This window comes from Elgaria multicarinata, chromosome 3 (genome assembly GCF_023053635.1).
Source record: "Elgaria multicarinata webbii isolate HBS135686 ecotype San Diego chromosome 3, rElgMul1.1.pri, whole genome shotgun sequence".
NCBI lineage: Eukaryota > Metazoa > Chordata > Lepidosauria > Squamata > Anguidae > Elgaria > Elgaria multicarinata.
Genome location: NC_086173.1, coordinates 102,204,433 through 102,220,821, shown reverse-complemented (window position 1 = coordinate 102,220,821; position 16,389 = coordinate 102,204,433). Strand labels below are relative to the sequence as shown.

General features: G+C 40.8%; 1 protein-coding gene across 1 annotated transcript in view; it reads right to left on the bottom strand.

Moving 5' to 3' along the window:
- The window catches only part of MAPKAPK3 (MAPK activated protein kinase 3), a 79,011-nt gene extending 77,706 nt beyond the window's left edge, over positions 1-1,305 (bottom strand). The window contains exon 1 of the mRNA XM_063121108.1: positions 1,251-1,305. The gene's annotated coding sequence lies outside the window, so the exon portion shown is untranslated. The remainder of the gene's footprint in view (positions 1-1,250) is intronic.
- Positions 1,306-16,389: the final 15,084 nt, after the last annotated feature.

Here is a 16,389-nt window from a genome sequence, read left to right as displayed (position 1 = left end):
GCAACGGCAGTACCAATCCAGTCACTGTAGCACCAAATTAGCATCCTAAGAAGTACACTGGCTTTGAAGTACTTCCTGTTCAACTTCCTATGTTGGTGCTATACAGGTTGGGGAAGATGTTGCTTGAAAACATCTCAAGGTCACCACAGGCATTGTGAGGAAAGCAAGGGAAGAGCCACTTACACCCTATGTTATGGAAACGTAAAATCCTACATTGATCCACATACAATTCTTACAATCTTCTTTTTGAGCCAAATCTTCCATGTGAAATCTGGTTACAAGTAGTCTTGCCTAAAAGATATTTATTGGCCTTAAGATTTGTTAAATTCCAGGATTTCACCTCGAAACTCCTAAAGAGTGCCTTATAAGCACGTGCATAGATTTTCTCTCCTTCAACCGTGAATAACCAAAGCCTGCCCATTCTCATCTGCCATGAAGCGATGGGGCTTTCAAGTCAAGAGATGTGACTTCAAAGCCAGAACACCTCTTTGTAGAAATTAGTCACCGCTAATATATTAGAACACCCTTTAATGAAACAAAAAACAGAACAAAGACCAAGAACAAAAACTTAAATGAACTATATAGATTAGCAGAATAAGAGAACAAGTCCCCCCTGTCCTTCCTCTACAATGTATAAAATTAAAAGAAAATCACTATCAACACTTTGGTTTGAATGTGTTTCTACTTCATCTGAGCAGAGGAATTAAAGTCAGAAGGATCCCCAGGTAAGGGTGAAGGGAAGCAACTCAATAAATGAGTCTAGTAGGACTATGTACTCACTCTCTGACAGTAACTGAGGCCCCTAACCATCCTGTCAAGCAAACGGCTAAAATACTTTCCCCCCTCAATCCTACCTAAGGTGGCCAAATTTAAACCCTCAGAGGGCCCATAATCTCTTCGGAAGTTATGTGACGGGGAGAGTTTCCTCAGGATCACACTGATGGGGAAAGTTTCACCTGGTGTTGTTTTGCTTAAAGGAACAGGACGGTGAGCTGGCAAAAACTCCATGGTAGCCCAATGAGGGGGAAGTAGATCAAATTGGAGTTACATGATCCCAAACAGCTCCTCTGTGGGTAGAGGCAAGTATGGGAAGGAAAGTGGTCCACCCCCCCTCTCTACACAAAGAGCCCCCTGCCCGCGCTAAGTTGCACCTGGGAGGCGCATCAGTTGTGCGTTGGGGGAGGCAAGGCGAGAGAAAAGCGTGGGAACAGAGCTTGAGGAAGCTTCCGTAAGCAGCGGCTGGCTATTACCTGCGTTGGGCGCATGCTCCTCACAGGTGGTCGCTCTGCTGCTGCTCCCTCTTCCAACGAGCAGCAAGGAAGGGAGGGGGCCAGCGGACATAAAAGGTCTCGCCGCCCCCGGGCCCAGGCAAGGCTCTTCGCCAACCGTGTAGGGCAGGCTCTGGCGCCTGTTCATGTGACTCCCCGCCCCGGCCGGCCCAACCCGGTCCCGGCAGAGACAGCCGCCGGGAAGGAGGGAGGGGCACGGGGAAGGAGGGGGAGCACGTGCGCTGGGACACCTGGCCGCGAGCAGCAGGCGGGGAAAGCGAGGAGAACGGGATGCTTCTCGTGGCAGTGGGAGGGAATAATGGAGCTGAATGGCGGTAGCCCCCTGAGGGGAAGAGACGGAGTAAGGCTCCTTCGGTTCACAAAGCCTTGCGCAAAAAATGGAAGAACAAGCCACTGCTTCTTGGGGCTCGTCGCCAGCCTCACAGAAACAGAGCCCTGAAGTGAAGGGCCAGAGGAGTCCCCACTTGGCTGGGGTAATGAGGGCGCGAAGCTTTCTAAACAATGCCGGGAAGCCCGCGGTTTGGCGTGACCATTTGCCGAACCTCGGGTGGGGTGTGTGTGCTTTGGGTGACTTGCTTGAACAGGCAGACTGGCTGTCGGCGTGCAAAACAGAGTGAATATATATATATTTCTAGCGTATATCCCCCCTCACCTTCCAAGTCCAATTTCTAGAAGGGGTTGGCTAAGAGAAACCTTCCCCTAGGTTGTAATGCCCCTGAATCGTCATGGTGAACTGACTGCTTTGTTTCATGCTGAATCTCCTTCGTGTTGCGGAGTTGAGACTGAGAACAAAGAGCAACGCGAGAACGAGCGCGTCCTTCAGAGCGGAGTGTTTTGCTGCATCTACGTAGAGCGCTTTTTTTAAAACACACAAAATTTTTAATTTTTTTAAATTATTTTAAGAGAAAAACACTGAAGGAAGCAAATACGAAGCGACTTCGTGAGCCGTAGGGCTCGGTGAGGAAGAGGTGATGGAGGCTTATTTACACCAAGCAAGCCTATTATTATTCTGTAAAATTCCGCAAACAACACGATTGTCTCCAGGAGGGCTGTGAGATGGTAACAGGGCAACACCTACTGGTGGAAAGAGGACATAAGGCGCAGGAGCGTGGGGAGAAGCGAAATGGTGACACAGCGGAGGTGGGAACGCTGTCAGGCTGAGCCGAACGCGTGTCTTTCGCCTCTGTTAGTTTGGAGAGCGAGGCAACGTACGTATTCTCCGCCGAAGTTAATTTTTAAAGCGAGGCTCCAGCCCGTGTGGGTAGCGCGATCTCTCCAAGTATCACTAAAGCTTAACCGCATAGATACTTGCAATGTTCAGATGCGCCATGCGTGTTCTAACAGGCTGAGCTCTAGCATTGATGGCACTTCCGGGGATGAGTCGTGCTAACCTCCAGCTCATCTTAAGGCCTGCTCATCTCGCTGTTTACCAACGCTGATATTCATTTACAAAACACATTTTGCCACATGCCCATGAGTGTTACATAGTAACATAGGAAACTGCCTTATACTGGGGTCAGACCATTGGTCCATCTAACCCAGTATTGTCGACACTGACCCCGGCACTGGCTCTCCTGGGTTTCAGGCAGGAGTTTTTCCTGCCCTACCTGGAGGTGCTGAGATCAAACCTGGGGCCTCCTGCATGCAAAGCAGGTGGTCTATCACATGGAGCTACTGTCCCTCTCCATTTAGTCTGTTGGGCCAATTATATGGGCATACTACTTAGATAATTATAAAGAATAGCCATATTTGAGGTAATTAACTGTGCTGTGTTAACCAACAAATCGAACCAGCAATTGATCTTAAAAGCCACTATTACAGAATATCAATACACCCCAAGAGATTCTTTCCTCCATCCGGGTGAATCCTCTTTGTTCATTTAGACCTGCTGTTGCCCTTGCCCTAGAACCAGGTTCTTCCCCCAAATGAGCCACTGAGGGGTGGGTGTGTTAATCGTGCTATTTCTAATCTGTGATCAACCCATTAACTGGTTAGTTACTCTGATTAATTAAGATAAGTTTTCAGTTCTCAGTGAAGACAAAGTTATTGTTTCCACAGCAACTGTCAGTCAATGCTGAATGAGTTTTTGCATGACATTAAGAGGCTGAACCTCTCATGTTTAGTACATGACCACACATTAATTTCACATGGAAATAAATGCTGCTGCATTTTTATCAAAAATAGGGGAACTAGGCAAACAGGCCACATTTAGTGTCATGTACATATATATCAGTGAGTGTATATATGTACGGGCACGTACCCAATATTCACAATTCCTCTTCAATGGGGAATTGAAATCTCTTCACTGGCTGCCGATTAATTTCCAGGCAAAGTACAAAGTGTTGGTTATCACCTTTAAAGCCCTACATGGTTTGAGTCCAGGTTACCTGTGGGATCACCTTCTCCCATACAATCTGCCCCGCACACTCAGGTCCTCTGGGAAGAACTTCCTTCTGCTCCCAGACAGTGGAATGGCCTGCCAGAGGAGATTCGTCAACTTAACAGTCTTTTAGCATTTAAGAAAGCTATAAAGACTGATCTCTTCCAGCAGGCCTATCCAGTGGAATTTTAGGATGCTTTTAGTATGCTTTTAGTATGTTTTTAGGAAGTTTAAACAATGTATACTGTGTTTTGATTAATATTTTATGTATTTTATACTTGCTGTTGTTCCCTGCCTCAATCAGAACAGAGAAGTGGGTTAGAAATAAATTATTATTATTATTGGAAGAGAAAGAGAAAACCACATGTGACAGATGTTAATGTTGCCTAATGCATAATGGGAGGCACTAAGACACTATGATAATGAGAGCAGTATAAACCCCATCGAGAATTCAATTAAAGGCCTTGGGGATCAAACCGGATTTAACATTCTGCACGTCAGCAACTTCTATTGGGTTAGGACAGAAATTACAAATACTAATGAATCCTCTTTTCTTATAAAACAAGATGAGCTGTAGCTCGGGTTAAACAGAATCTTCATGTTGATGCTATCAAAAATTTAAATAAAAAAAACTGCAGAGATTGAGCAAAGGTTGCCATGTCCTAACACTGAGGATCCCTTATCCAAAAGTTTTTCATAAAAGGGAGAAATAGTTGCAGATTTTTCAGTCACAATGCTACATCAATGGGAGAAGTTGCATCTGATGGAATTATTTGTTCAAGATCATTTTTGATATATGAACCTTCTCAACTAAGTTGTGAACATGAGATATTATTACTTAGATCACTAATTGCCTTGATCAATAATTTACAAATCATTTTATGTAGAATCCATTAATCTGCACTCTACATTGTCTTCTGCAAGCAGAAATACTCTATCTTAAAATCTATTATGGAAGTATTAATTTAATCATTTAATTTTGCTGAATTCGTTGTAGAAAAAGTTACCTTTACTGCAAGAAAAGTATGTTATTCAAAACAACAAATACTGTTGGTATAATCACTGAAATATGTATCATGGGACAGGGATATTACTCAGCAAGTTAATTGGCCATATAGTGTGTATGTACAGTCAAAGTTGCTCCTCTGTGCTGAAAGTTTAACCTGCTAAGAACATTGGATTTCTTTCTCTGATTTCTGCCTTGCTTTGGGCATTCTGACAGTATATATGGAAACAGTAAAGAAACCTTTTAAAAACATTTTTTTAAATAAAAATGTTTGGTTCAGGTTTAAGATAAGCAACCACCAACACTACTACACAATTAATACTTCTCATCTGCGTTTTACCTATTTATTGGAGATCATTGAATCAGCTTCCTAACCCAAGTATTTGTGACAAAATAAACATTTGTATGAGCTTTCTTCAATTTGCACTTTCCCACACTTAAAATGTTCTAATGAGGCTCTGTTTCCAGTTCCTTTGTCTATGCAGGTGAGATCTCAACTATTAAACAGAGCCTTTACAGTGGTGATGGCATTGGTTCCTGGATTTTGCTTCTTAGAGAACTCAGAAAGGACCTCTTATATGCCATCTGTTGCCAGCTGACAACTGGTAGTTTTGGTTTTTAATTAAAAGTTCCCTCTCTTTTTAATCGTTAAGGATTTTAATGCAGTTTGTTTTTATTGCTAATCTTGTTGTTTGTATGTCACTTTGAGCAGCATTCCTTTGGAAAAGCTCCTCTGTAAGGAAATATATTTATCTCTATGTTTTGTTTTGTTTTGTTTTAAATTAGGTGTTAATAGCCTTGCTGGGTGTTCCAACATGAATGCATGTCTCATCTTCCCCTTGTAATACAGTTTGTACCTGTTGCAAGTCATTCAGCTTGTAATCAATACAAAATATGGCCATACGAGCAGTTTCATGCAAATACAGTCCTTCAAGGAAAACATGGGATAGAGGAATAGGTTAATTCCTTAGTCTTTCTCACCTTCTTCTGCCCTCATTTAGCCCCATCTCTGTGGGCAAAAGGAGTACCCAGCAAAAGCAAATCAGCTCACCTAGCTTGGAATTTTTTTGTACAAGAGAAGAGCAATCAAAGGGGGAAAGCTTCTCTACAGCTAAAGCCAGTGAACAGTCCACCAGAACATTTTGATAGCAGAAGCAATGTGTGGTGCATTGAAGTCATCATGAGTTGTGAAAGCCATTGTTCAAGTGGAATGAAAATATTGGAAGTGACAGTTGCACAAGGATCAAAATGGGGTTTCTGCATGTGGTAGAAGCTTTGTGTTATTGAAATGGCACCATTGGATACAACCCAGGGAATATTGCAGCACTTTTATACCAGAAAACACACAACAATTGTCATAGTAAATGTTATATTGAAGTTAATTCTTCTGAGTAAAACAACTTAGATGAGCACAAAGTCCTTACAGCATGTTGCAAGAGTTTTCAGTTTTTTAAACTTATCGCTATTGGTTCAAAGCTGCATCTTCTAACTCTTCTCTTATTACTACCAATTTACTTTTTAATATATGTGTATGCTGGTATGCAAATGTAAATGAATAACCACAGCTGCAAATATAATTTTGTCCTACCCTTAGTAAATCCCACCTGGAAATCCAAGCAACTAATTTTATTTCCACCAACACAGTGAATTTTTTCTTCTTTAGATCTGCCAATTATGCCTATTTAAAAAAAAAATCTGTACAGCATGGTCATTGGTCAGTACTCAGTACTGCAGCTGTGCTCCTGCTGTTTCTGTTGCACTAGTGTGATGCACTGTGCATACAAGAGGAATTAGTGCTTCTCACAGCAGCCCTGAGAATGAGCAGAAATGCTAATTTCCTGAACAGGTCAGCAGAGTTCCTTTCTGTAAGCTCTGCTGACCTGTCCCAATTTGGAAACAAGTGTTTTGGCTTATTTCCAATTGCTGCAGGATCTGGTAGCTTTCTGTTGCATTAGTGGTGCATCGTGTTCAAGGGCAGTGCTGGATTCTGCCCTGTGTTTGAATAGCAAGAGATGTTCTCAGTAGCTGGCTCACAGTAATCTAACTGCCCCGTCCCCAGTTCCCTTTACCCAGTTCCCCAATTCTTTGCCCCATTCTCCTTTCAAACCTGCATTGCTTATACTTTAGAATGCCCACTGTAGGACATCAATGTACATAGAATCATAGAATAGCAGAGTTGGAAGGGGCCTACAAGGCCATCGAGTCCAACCCCCTGCTCAATGCAGGAATCCACCCCAAAGCATCCCTGTCTATACATGCGATAGACCCATGTCTATACATGTCTATACACCCATGTTGATACATGCGATAGACATATTTGTTACATAAAAGCATGTACCAGCTCTTATTTTCTATGCTAGATTGTGAATTGCCCTGAACCCTATGGGTTTAAATGGGCTAGAAGTAGAGATGTAAATTTCTGAAAATTTTGAAGCCATGGGGAAAAGAAACGTTTTTCCCCCGGGGAAATGGAAATTTTCAGAAAAATTGAAATAATGCACTATTAGCATTTTTTACAGATTGAAAGTCACTTTGTTACTTTAAGAACATAAAATGTAATTATGTCCAAGTTGGTTTGGCATAAAATTATCACATTTGGTATATTAAAAGTACAGTGTGTTCAAACAATTATTACATATTGAATTTACTTTTTAACTTTTTTTTACTTTTTTTTGGTAACAAATGGAGCTACAAGCTCCTGAACTGTTAGGAACACCTGAACTGTAAGGAACCTCTTTGGTTTTGCCAGTTTATGAGGAGCAGGCAAAAAACAATTAAAAACAACAACAGAAGAAACCATCAACATTAGTAACAAATAAAATTATTTATGTCTCCGCTAGTCCTCCACAGTGTCAAGCAGACATAAAGCACCCATTCCCATAAAAAGAACTGAGGAAACAAAGGGGGACACCAAAGTTCAATGAATATGCATGAAATTTAATCAGACTCATTTTCTGAGCTATAGCTATCACTATCAGTTTCAGTCTCTGCTTCAATGGAAGTGTCCCCTAGAGGCAGAAATGCATCTTGCTCTTGTATTTGAGAGTTGTAGTCTCAGTTTGCAAGCTAGGACTTGCTTGTCCTTGGTGCACAGAAATTGTAATAATCTGATACTGTACATAGTTTTTAGAAATCATTTGGAGAAGTAAATATCTGAACACCTTGTCTTAAACATTATATTCATCATGCTATAATACAGCATCCCATAATCTATTTTTTCTTCATTTTTTCCAATTTTTCAGAGAAACACACACAAAAGACTTCGGAAAGAAATGGGGGGACTCTTCCCCTCAATTTTTCTGGTTTTTTTCTGGGCCTTCACATCTTTAGCTAGAATTTAAGCTAAATAAATAATCAGTACTGGCCACTTGTACCACCATTTGCACGTTGCTCATGACCCTTCTATGATCTGCAGTAGTTAATCACACTAACTTTGGATCACAACCATGACAGATTTCTTTGGTGCTATGGCCAAATTTCAAAATCATTCCCAATAAAATAAAATAAATATCCATCATTTTCGTTTGTGCAGTCACTATCTTCTCTGAGCCAGTTTAAAGTTTTACAATTTCTCTGCCAAGCTTGTTCTTACAGGAACAAAAGTGCTAGGTCAGAAATTCCTTTGAGTTAGCAATTAACCACTGCCACTTGAGAATAGAAAGCCTACTTTGGTTGTATTTGTTTGCACCCCATCAGAGTATTCCTGATATAGCACTATGGCCTCAAATCCAAATCTTCCAAAGAAATATATTTATTGTGGAAAAATAATTACACTATGTAATTTCCTTTGTGCTTGTGGTGATTCAAACAGCTGAGGATTCCTTTGAGACACTGATGAAGTCTGATAGGCCTGCAGGAGTTGTGAGTGCCATAGGATCTTTTTACTCATTTGAATTACATTTATTGGTGTTTGATTTTTTTTTTAAGTTTTGGAAAATATATGTACCCAGAAGGCAAATGTTTCTTTTCTTCTTTAATCTTTTATGACCCTGAAAATTAAATATTAATTAAAAGTTTATTTTGCTAAAGGCCCTAATTTTATAACTTCCAAACTTTAAATCAGTTCCCCTCATATCCACATTCATGGCTTATCACTATGCTTTCATGGCATAGTTCTAGTTAACAGGTAAAGCCATGACATTGAGTCCACACAGAATGTGCAGGGAAGATGGCCCTAATACAAGATGGTTAGTGTGTATACATTTTTTAGGAAAGGTGTATGTTTTGTCACATCCTTCAAAGTGTTAAATAGAATATTGGAGAAAGACTCAAAAAGATTCATAGAAATGACAGGGAAGGAATGGCTTTGCTATTTTTCTGAGTGTTCCATTGTGAGCACGTTTGGACTTTAAAAGGAACAAACAAGTGAAGTACAATGACTGACAGGCCTCACTTCAGATATCACATTACTATCTACTTTACATCTCTTATCCAATGGTGTAATAGTAAATTTTGAAGTGCAGGTGTTCCTCATGACAGTCCCCATAGCCACGCCCTCAGGGGGAGTCCAAAATTGCAAGTTGCTGTGTTGATCCATATCAATAAACCGTATCTAGCAGTTTTTATCTGCTAAGAGTAGGTCTTTTGTAAAGCTAATGGGTCCTAATTGTCCATTAAAGACCAAGCCACTCCACAATACTTTATTTTGTGCTGGGAAAATTCATTCCCTGCCCCTGAGGGCCAGCTATTATGAAGACTGCAGCTAAGCTCAGAGGGAACAGGGAATTCTGAGGAGAGGTGGGGTAGCAGATGACCTCAGCATCCCTGTGAGTCCTGGCTCTGCTGCACCACTGCTCTTGTCCAGTCCTTTGAAATTAATTCCAAGGGTCAAGTGCTAGAACTTCAAGTAGATAATTGTGTTTTAAATGTGTACACCCAATATTACTCTGATATCTCAATGCTGAAGGAGATAACTCTGTTAAGATATTTTGTTTTAAATCTTTCTTGGCCTTGGAAATGGGTGCAAGATTTGACTTGCATTTTCACAGTGACGAAATGCTGTAGACCTTGTTGGTTTCCAGTTCAGCTGCAGAATTGTGGTGCAGGCATGGGCAGGTCTGAGTGTTGTGGGCTGCTTGTCCTGCAAGAGCCCCCATGCATCATGCAAGCAACACCCATCCACCTCATGTCACTGATGTGCAAAGAGGAAGTGAAGTGAAGTAAACTGGAGGGGACAGAGGAAGATCAGCAAGGAGATGCAGATGTGGGGGAACTGTGGAAAATTGAACACAGCAACACTATTATGGGGGGAATAAGCAGAAAGGCAAGAATCAAGACAAGACTGCTGGTTTGGGAATGAAGCATGTTTGAATATATTGTGAGTTTCCACACTCCCATTCTGTTCTATATTTCTGGTTGCTGCCAGTGAGGCATGGGCATGTATTTTGAATATTTCATCTATTGCAATGGAACTAACCAGACAACATTTTAAGATGCAGAAAGGCAATTTCAATGGAGTCAGCAAGAGAACATCAACTACAGTGAAGGCAAGGATTATTGTTTTGTATTTCTTGTTACTTCTCAGAACAGTATCAGTATTTCTTTCTGATAGGAAATTTATTCTTAAGACTACGTCATTCAAGCTTGGGGGAAAGGGGGAGGTTGTTCGGGGGCCCCAACAATAGCATCTCTTTAGCTGACTGGACAATTGCTGTAACCTTGGTAAACCTTCCCAAGATAATCTTCCAGACCAGTTGTGTCCGTGATGTTAATACATAGCTACATATATACTCTCTGCAAAAAAGTGTTCATTTCTATAAAAGCTGACAGAGTCCCATTGGAAGAACAAGTATGTCACAACCATTGATTTGTTAATTCACAAAATATTACAAATCTAAGCTGTAAGCCAAGGCCTAGCTTTCTTACGCTGCAGTAGCTATCTTAGTGCTTTCAGGATGGTTCAAGGTGACAGCAGAAGGTTTCATGAAAAGCTTTAATTAAGCTTCAGGTTAAATAAATATTAATTGCCCAATAAAGCAAATGCCTAGTTCCTTAATAAAAGAAGCAAATGTGTACACCAACCTTATAAGATCCATTTAAGTGGACTTATAACTAACCATTGGAAGTAATTAAAGTCAGACACCAGTATATTTTCATCATGCATGTACACGAAGGTTGCAGCATGCATCTAAGGAAGGCAATGCTGTATATATTTAAATATTCAAAATATAACTTTCCCACGGCATGCCTGCAATATGATACTACCAGTGGAAATTAGCGCTGCCTTTTAATTATCTGTGATCTTCTAATCTTGCTAAACTTGCAGATTTTATCATCCCCACAGGAAGATAGCTGTGAGGGGGCTGCTACATTTGCATGCTGGGGCTGCTTCTAAGATTTCCAAGGCAGACCTTCCAAGTTAGTACACGGCACACTGAGGATATAGGACTGCTGTGTTGACCTGGGTAAGTGTCTGCTACATATCATCTGCCGTGCTGAACATGCAGGACTACTGTTCTGACTCCACACTGCCACTGGTGTCATGGCCACTTCATATTATGATCCCCAGGCAAACAAGGGATTACAATATATACAGTTCTTTGCTCATCTTGTGGCAGGTCAAATATGGAGTAACAACTGTTGGGCATTCCTTAACACAGGCTGCAGATAAGCAAAGCTGCTTAGGTGTTGAGGGCTGATCTCTATATCAACAAGAAGATTGCCATAAAGAGTGCTTTCTAGGCAAAGTTTGGAGTCACGTTTAAAGAAGGGATGCTATGGCACATTCCTGGCAATTATCCTGCTATGTTTGCCACATTGATGAGGGACCATCATAGAGCAGCAGAATTACATTCCACCTGTAGGCTGCAGTCCAACGAATGAAACAATTATGTTAACTCAAGCAGCAATGCTATCTGCCCCATTGCACTTAGCAGAGGAAACAGCACTGTCTGGAAGTTCTCCAGTTATGCCCTCTCCCAGAAACTTCAGGCCTTTGCTTGGTCATTCATGCTTTAGGGTCTTTCCAGTTGGAAGACTCCTAATATTAGCAACTAGAAGGCATTGTCTCTCTCAAGTTGTTATTGTTTGTAGCCAATGGCCATCACAATACAAACACAAAGCACACAAGTATAAAACAGAAAAACATTTGATACAACAAAGCAAGAATACAATATAATGATCAGGATTTAAAACATTCCTTCTGTTTAACGCCCTTAGGATTTGACAGTGGTATGGTTTAGAAAGGCTGCTCTTATTTTTCTTGCAGCTAGAGCAAATAAAGCTATCCTATAGCTGATGAATTTGTCCACATCAGCCAAAAGCCATCTAATTTTAAAATCGTCTGATTGGCCTTCTAAGGTGATCTAGAAAGGGAGAATAAATTTAGCCCTGGGCAAATTATATAATGGACAGTATAGGATATAATGTATGAGATCTTCAATATGTCCTGTTTTGCATAACCAAAAGTGCTCTTTTACAGGTATATTAGAAAATCTTCCAGTCAGATACTCAGTGGGCATCATTTGAAATCTGAGCTGGGAAAAAGCATGCCTAACAGGGGAAAAAGTTAATTCTCACAGATAAGTAGCCCTTTTATGATCTGTTTTGATTTTGCTATACCAAGTAGCAAATTTACAGTTTTTTATGTATTCAGAATCTCTTTTGGTATCTTCACCAAATGCAATATCTCAGATCTTATGATCGGATACATTCTGCATTATAGTTGTTAAGGGGATACCAGAAGGCATTGTGCAGCTGTTCCATCTTTTTTTCTTGAACAGGTTTTCTGCAGTAAGAAAAAAGATAAAAGAGGTGGTGGGAAAACATGGGAGACTTATGAGTAGAAGATGTCATCATCTGGACCATCCCCTCCAAGTGTGTGGGTTCCAGGGAGTGAAAATGGCCCCTGGAACTTCTGAAGTTGTCCACCCTGACATACATGGTTCCCCCTTATAATATATTTTTTAACCTGTAAAAAGGGGGTACAACCTTATTCCTACAGAGATCAAATTGCATTACCTTTTGGTCTTCTGCACTATTACTTGAAGTCTTCTCTAGGTGGCATTTGTGGAACAATGCAGAATGATAAAACAAACTGGTGGATGGTGGTGGTTTTGTTTTGCATTTCCAAAAAATAGCACATTTTCCCTGCTCCCCCATCCCAAAAAAAGGGAGGGGGAAGTGGTTTGATAGCATGGAAGAGACATTAGAGGATGACAATGTCATCTAAGCACCAGTAAATTAACTTGAGTGAGGAATGATAAGTGCACAATAAAAAGCCTCACCCAGAAAAGCTCACGCAGTATTTCTTCATATCTCCCAATAAAAAGCCCCCCTCTTTGCTGGCTTTTAAAAGAGCTCTATGATGCACAATCCTATGGAGATAGTCATCAGCCGAACTTTGTGCCTGATGATTATCCAGTGCAGGGCAGCTGGAGTGTGGAGGCAATCTTTGCCTCTGTGCTCCAGCCGCCCCACATTTTTGGCTAGGCAGGCAATTTCGCCTGTATAGCAAGGGAGCTTTGGGGCGGGAGTGGGGGAGGACACACAGCTCATAGGAAGTTGTGTAAAGCAGCTTCTAGAGTCTCCTCCCTGTACCCGCCTAGGACCACCCCCTTTTGCCATCTCTGTGCTCCATTTCTGAGTGCGGAAACATAGCCAGCTTGGCAAGAATCACATCGGCTACAAGGGGAGTGGGAGTATTGCTTCTGAGCTCCAAGGTCAGAGCCCTGGTTCCAACCTCGGATTGCAGAAACCAAAAGAATCATATGTCCCCCAGATGCTGTCAAAGGGACATGGGATTGTGCCCTAAGCATAGGTGGGCACAAGGGATGTGCCCAGGCACACCCTAATGTCTCAAGCAATACGTGCTGAGTAGGGATCCAGACACAGTGGGAACAATCCTCCAACTGCTCTCTGACTGCTCTGCCACCATGCCAAAGAACTGCTGTCTCCGAGAGAATATCCTTGCTCCCAGCAGCAGGAATGAAAAGGCCCGCGTCACCACAAAGCCCCACCAATGCTGGAGCTTGAGGAGCATCTCCTCATTCCCCTCCTCACCTGCAATGACCCTCCCATGGTCAGGCAAGCCGAACACAGAGTAGGGCATCAGTGTCTACAGTGTTTAATAAATAAATGAATAGAAATAATGTCCTTTATGATTGAGTATTCAATAAACGTTCATCTTTTTAAAAAACAACAACACCTGGGTGCACGCCCTAATGAAATGTGCTGTACATGCCTATGGCCCTAAGATTATTGCATTCCACTAGGCAGTTTTAGTTGAGCCTTCGTTATGTTTGTAGTCTGCTGCTTTTGATATGGCTCTATGAATATATTTATGATGCTGTTTTACTACTGTGTATTGTTTTAGGTTTGGTTTTTATTGCTTTTTATATTGTGTCTATTAATTTCATTATTGTTGTAATACGTAAAATAAGCATACTTATTTGTACATATAAACTACACATAAAAAGTATAATTATATGATAATATATGTATCTAATTATACACATGCATATGATTTATACATACATACATATATATACATTTATTTATACATAAACACATACATAAAATACTTAAATATATTAAATTAACCAACAATAATTACCAATTTTTAAATTTACATCAAAAAATTATCAATATCTATATTTTCCTGAAATATTAGTTGGAACTCAAATTTGACAAATGAGTTCCAACTTATAAAATTCCTTATATTAGTTAGCCTTTCTCTTCATTCTTGTAATTGCACTTAGGTTGCAATCCTTTGCATGTTCAGACAGTCCTACAGTCCCCAGCCTGCCCCAGCCAATTTCCTGTGATTAACATTTTTATTGCAAACTGCCTTGAGTTTTATTTTATCCTAGAAAATATTATTACGTTCAGATCGAGAAATAACTGAAGATAGGGGCAGTCTACAGTTTATTTTTGCTGCCCTGGGAGATTAAATTTCCTCTCTCTAGAATTCTTTGCAATGCTATTTTCTTGTTTCGTTTTGCATGTTTGCTACTTCTTTATACGCTTCCTTTTTTAACTATGTCTGTACTTAGGCAGGTCATAGCGTTGAGGGACTTGTCTACATGCCTTCTACACTTGGTGGTGGCTGCTCAGTAGCTCTGCACTGTTTAATACGAGACAGCCGCTAACTCGCAGCCATGACAGGCTTTCCCCCCAGAACTGCGCTTTTTCAAAAACGCTGACTTACTGCAATTTTCCCATTTACTCCAAGGTCACCACCTTGTTTGATCTGTCTGTCAGTGACCTTGCTTTGGATTGAGGCTGGGTTGTTCTGGGGGTGGACTGAGGCCCACGGGAGGTTGAATGGCTGCCAGCGCTGCCTGGAAAACCAGTGCTCCCTCTTGCCATGGAGATTTGCTGCTCCCACTCTGCAGCTGCGATGTCACGGGGTTTTGAGGGCAGCAAAGCATCATTGTCAAGACAAACTTGTTTCGCTTGACCCAGCTAATTAAACATCTGAAACTCCTTCAGAATAGGATAAAAAGAAAATACCCTACAGCCAGTACCATCCAATTCCCACCAATTTTACCGTTCTTTAAATATTTCCCTCTGGAGACAGCATTTAACTTCCCTTTGGGACCCAGGCAAAGAAACATCATTAACAGAGTACTGCAAAACATATTTTGCAGATAAATCAGCCAATTAATTTCCCACTATTCCAACATGAGCAGGTATCCAACAAAACCCAAGCTCTGAGTTTGAAGGCTGATGGGCATCTGGATAAGACTGTGCCCTTACTTACTGGGGAGCTGGTGGGTTATGTCTCTGTTGTTTTGCTGCATGGGCAGACAAGTGGACATCTCTGCCATAGCCGATATCTTAGCCAGTAGAGCATCATTACTAGCACAGAGTGAGTAAGAGTTTTTCTACCCAAGGCATTTATCATGCACTCTATGTGTTCTGTGTTGTTTAGATGATAGTGTGACCTTCCAGTTTCACTTCTGTATCTAACCAGCACTTTGGGGGAGTTTTTTTTAAAGCAAGGAAAATGCAGTGTTTAATTGTGAAAGTGAAAGCATGATTTCCTCTTGTGTATTTGCCCTATTCTGCTATTCCACAGTACCATCTAGACGTTATGTAGTGGAAAAGCAGGAAATGGAACACTCTTGTGTAGAGCTTGGATTTCAGTTTTGTGTCAAAACCAAAAGTAGATACAGTGGGTTAAGAGCCGATTAACAGCAGTATGTAGAAAAGCTCTAAGTGAATGTGTGAACAAATGAATGAGGGAAAGGATGAGGATGGCTTCTCGTAAGGTGCTACAACTGTTAGTGTTATTTCTAGTCCCTAGTACATAGGTCTTGTTTTTACATAGGGATACTTTTACCAGCAGGTGGTAGCATTGTATTGTTGAAATCCTGAATGGAATAGTCAGGAATTATTTTTAGCTTTCTCTTTTTTGAACTTTCCAGTAATGCTACTGTGAGCCTTCTTAGAATGTTTGTAATAGAATGCTCTGTAATCACACTTCTCTGCTGGATAAACACATCTTTCATTCATAAACTTGTATGCAATTGGTGATTCACTGATCATCTCTGATGTCATCAGCAAAATGCATGAAGATTTTTCAAGTGCTGTAACCTGGAATTAATAGTACAGTCTGACATTTATATTATCTAGATGCCTGATGCATTCACTGAAATGTTCACCATTCCAATTGCACAATCAGACTACAATTAATTCCTAAAACATATTTTTCCAAGAATAACCTATTCTTTTAATGTAATAGATGCATAACTAAATACTAGAATCCATTA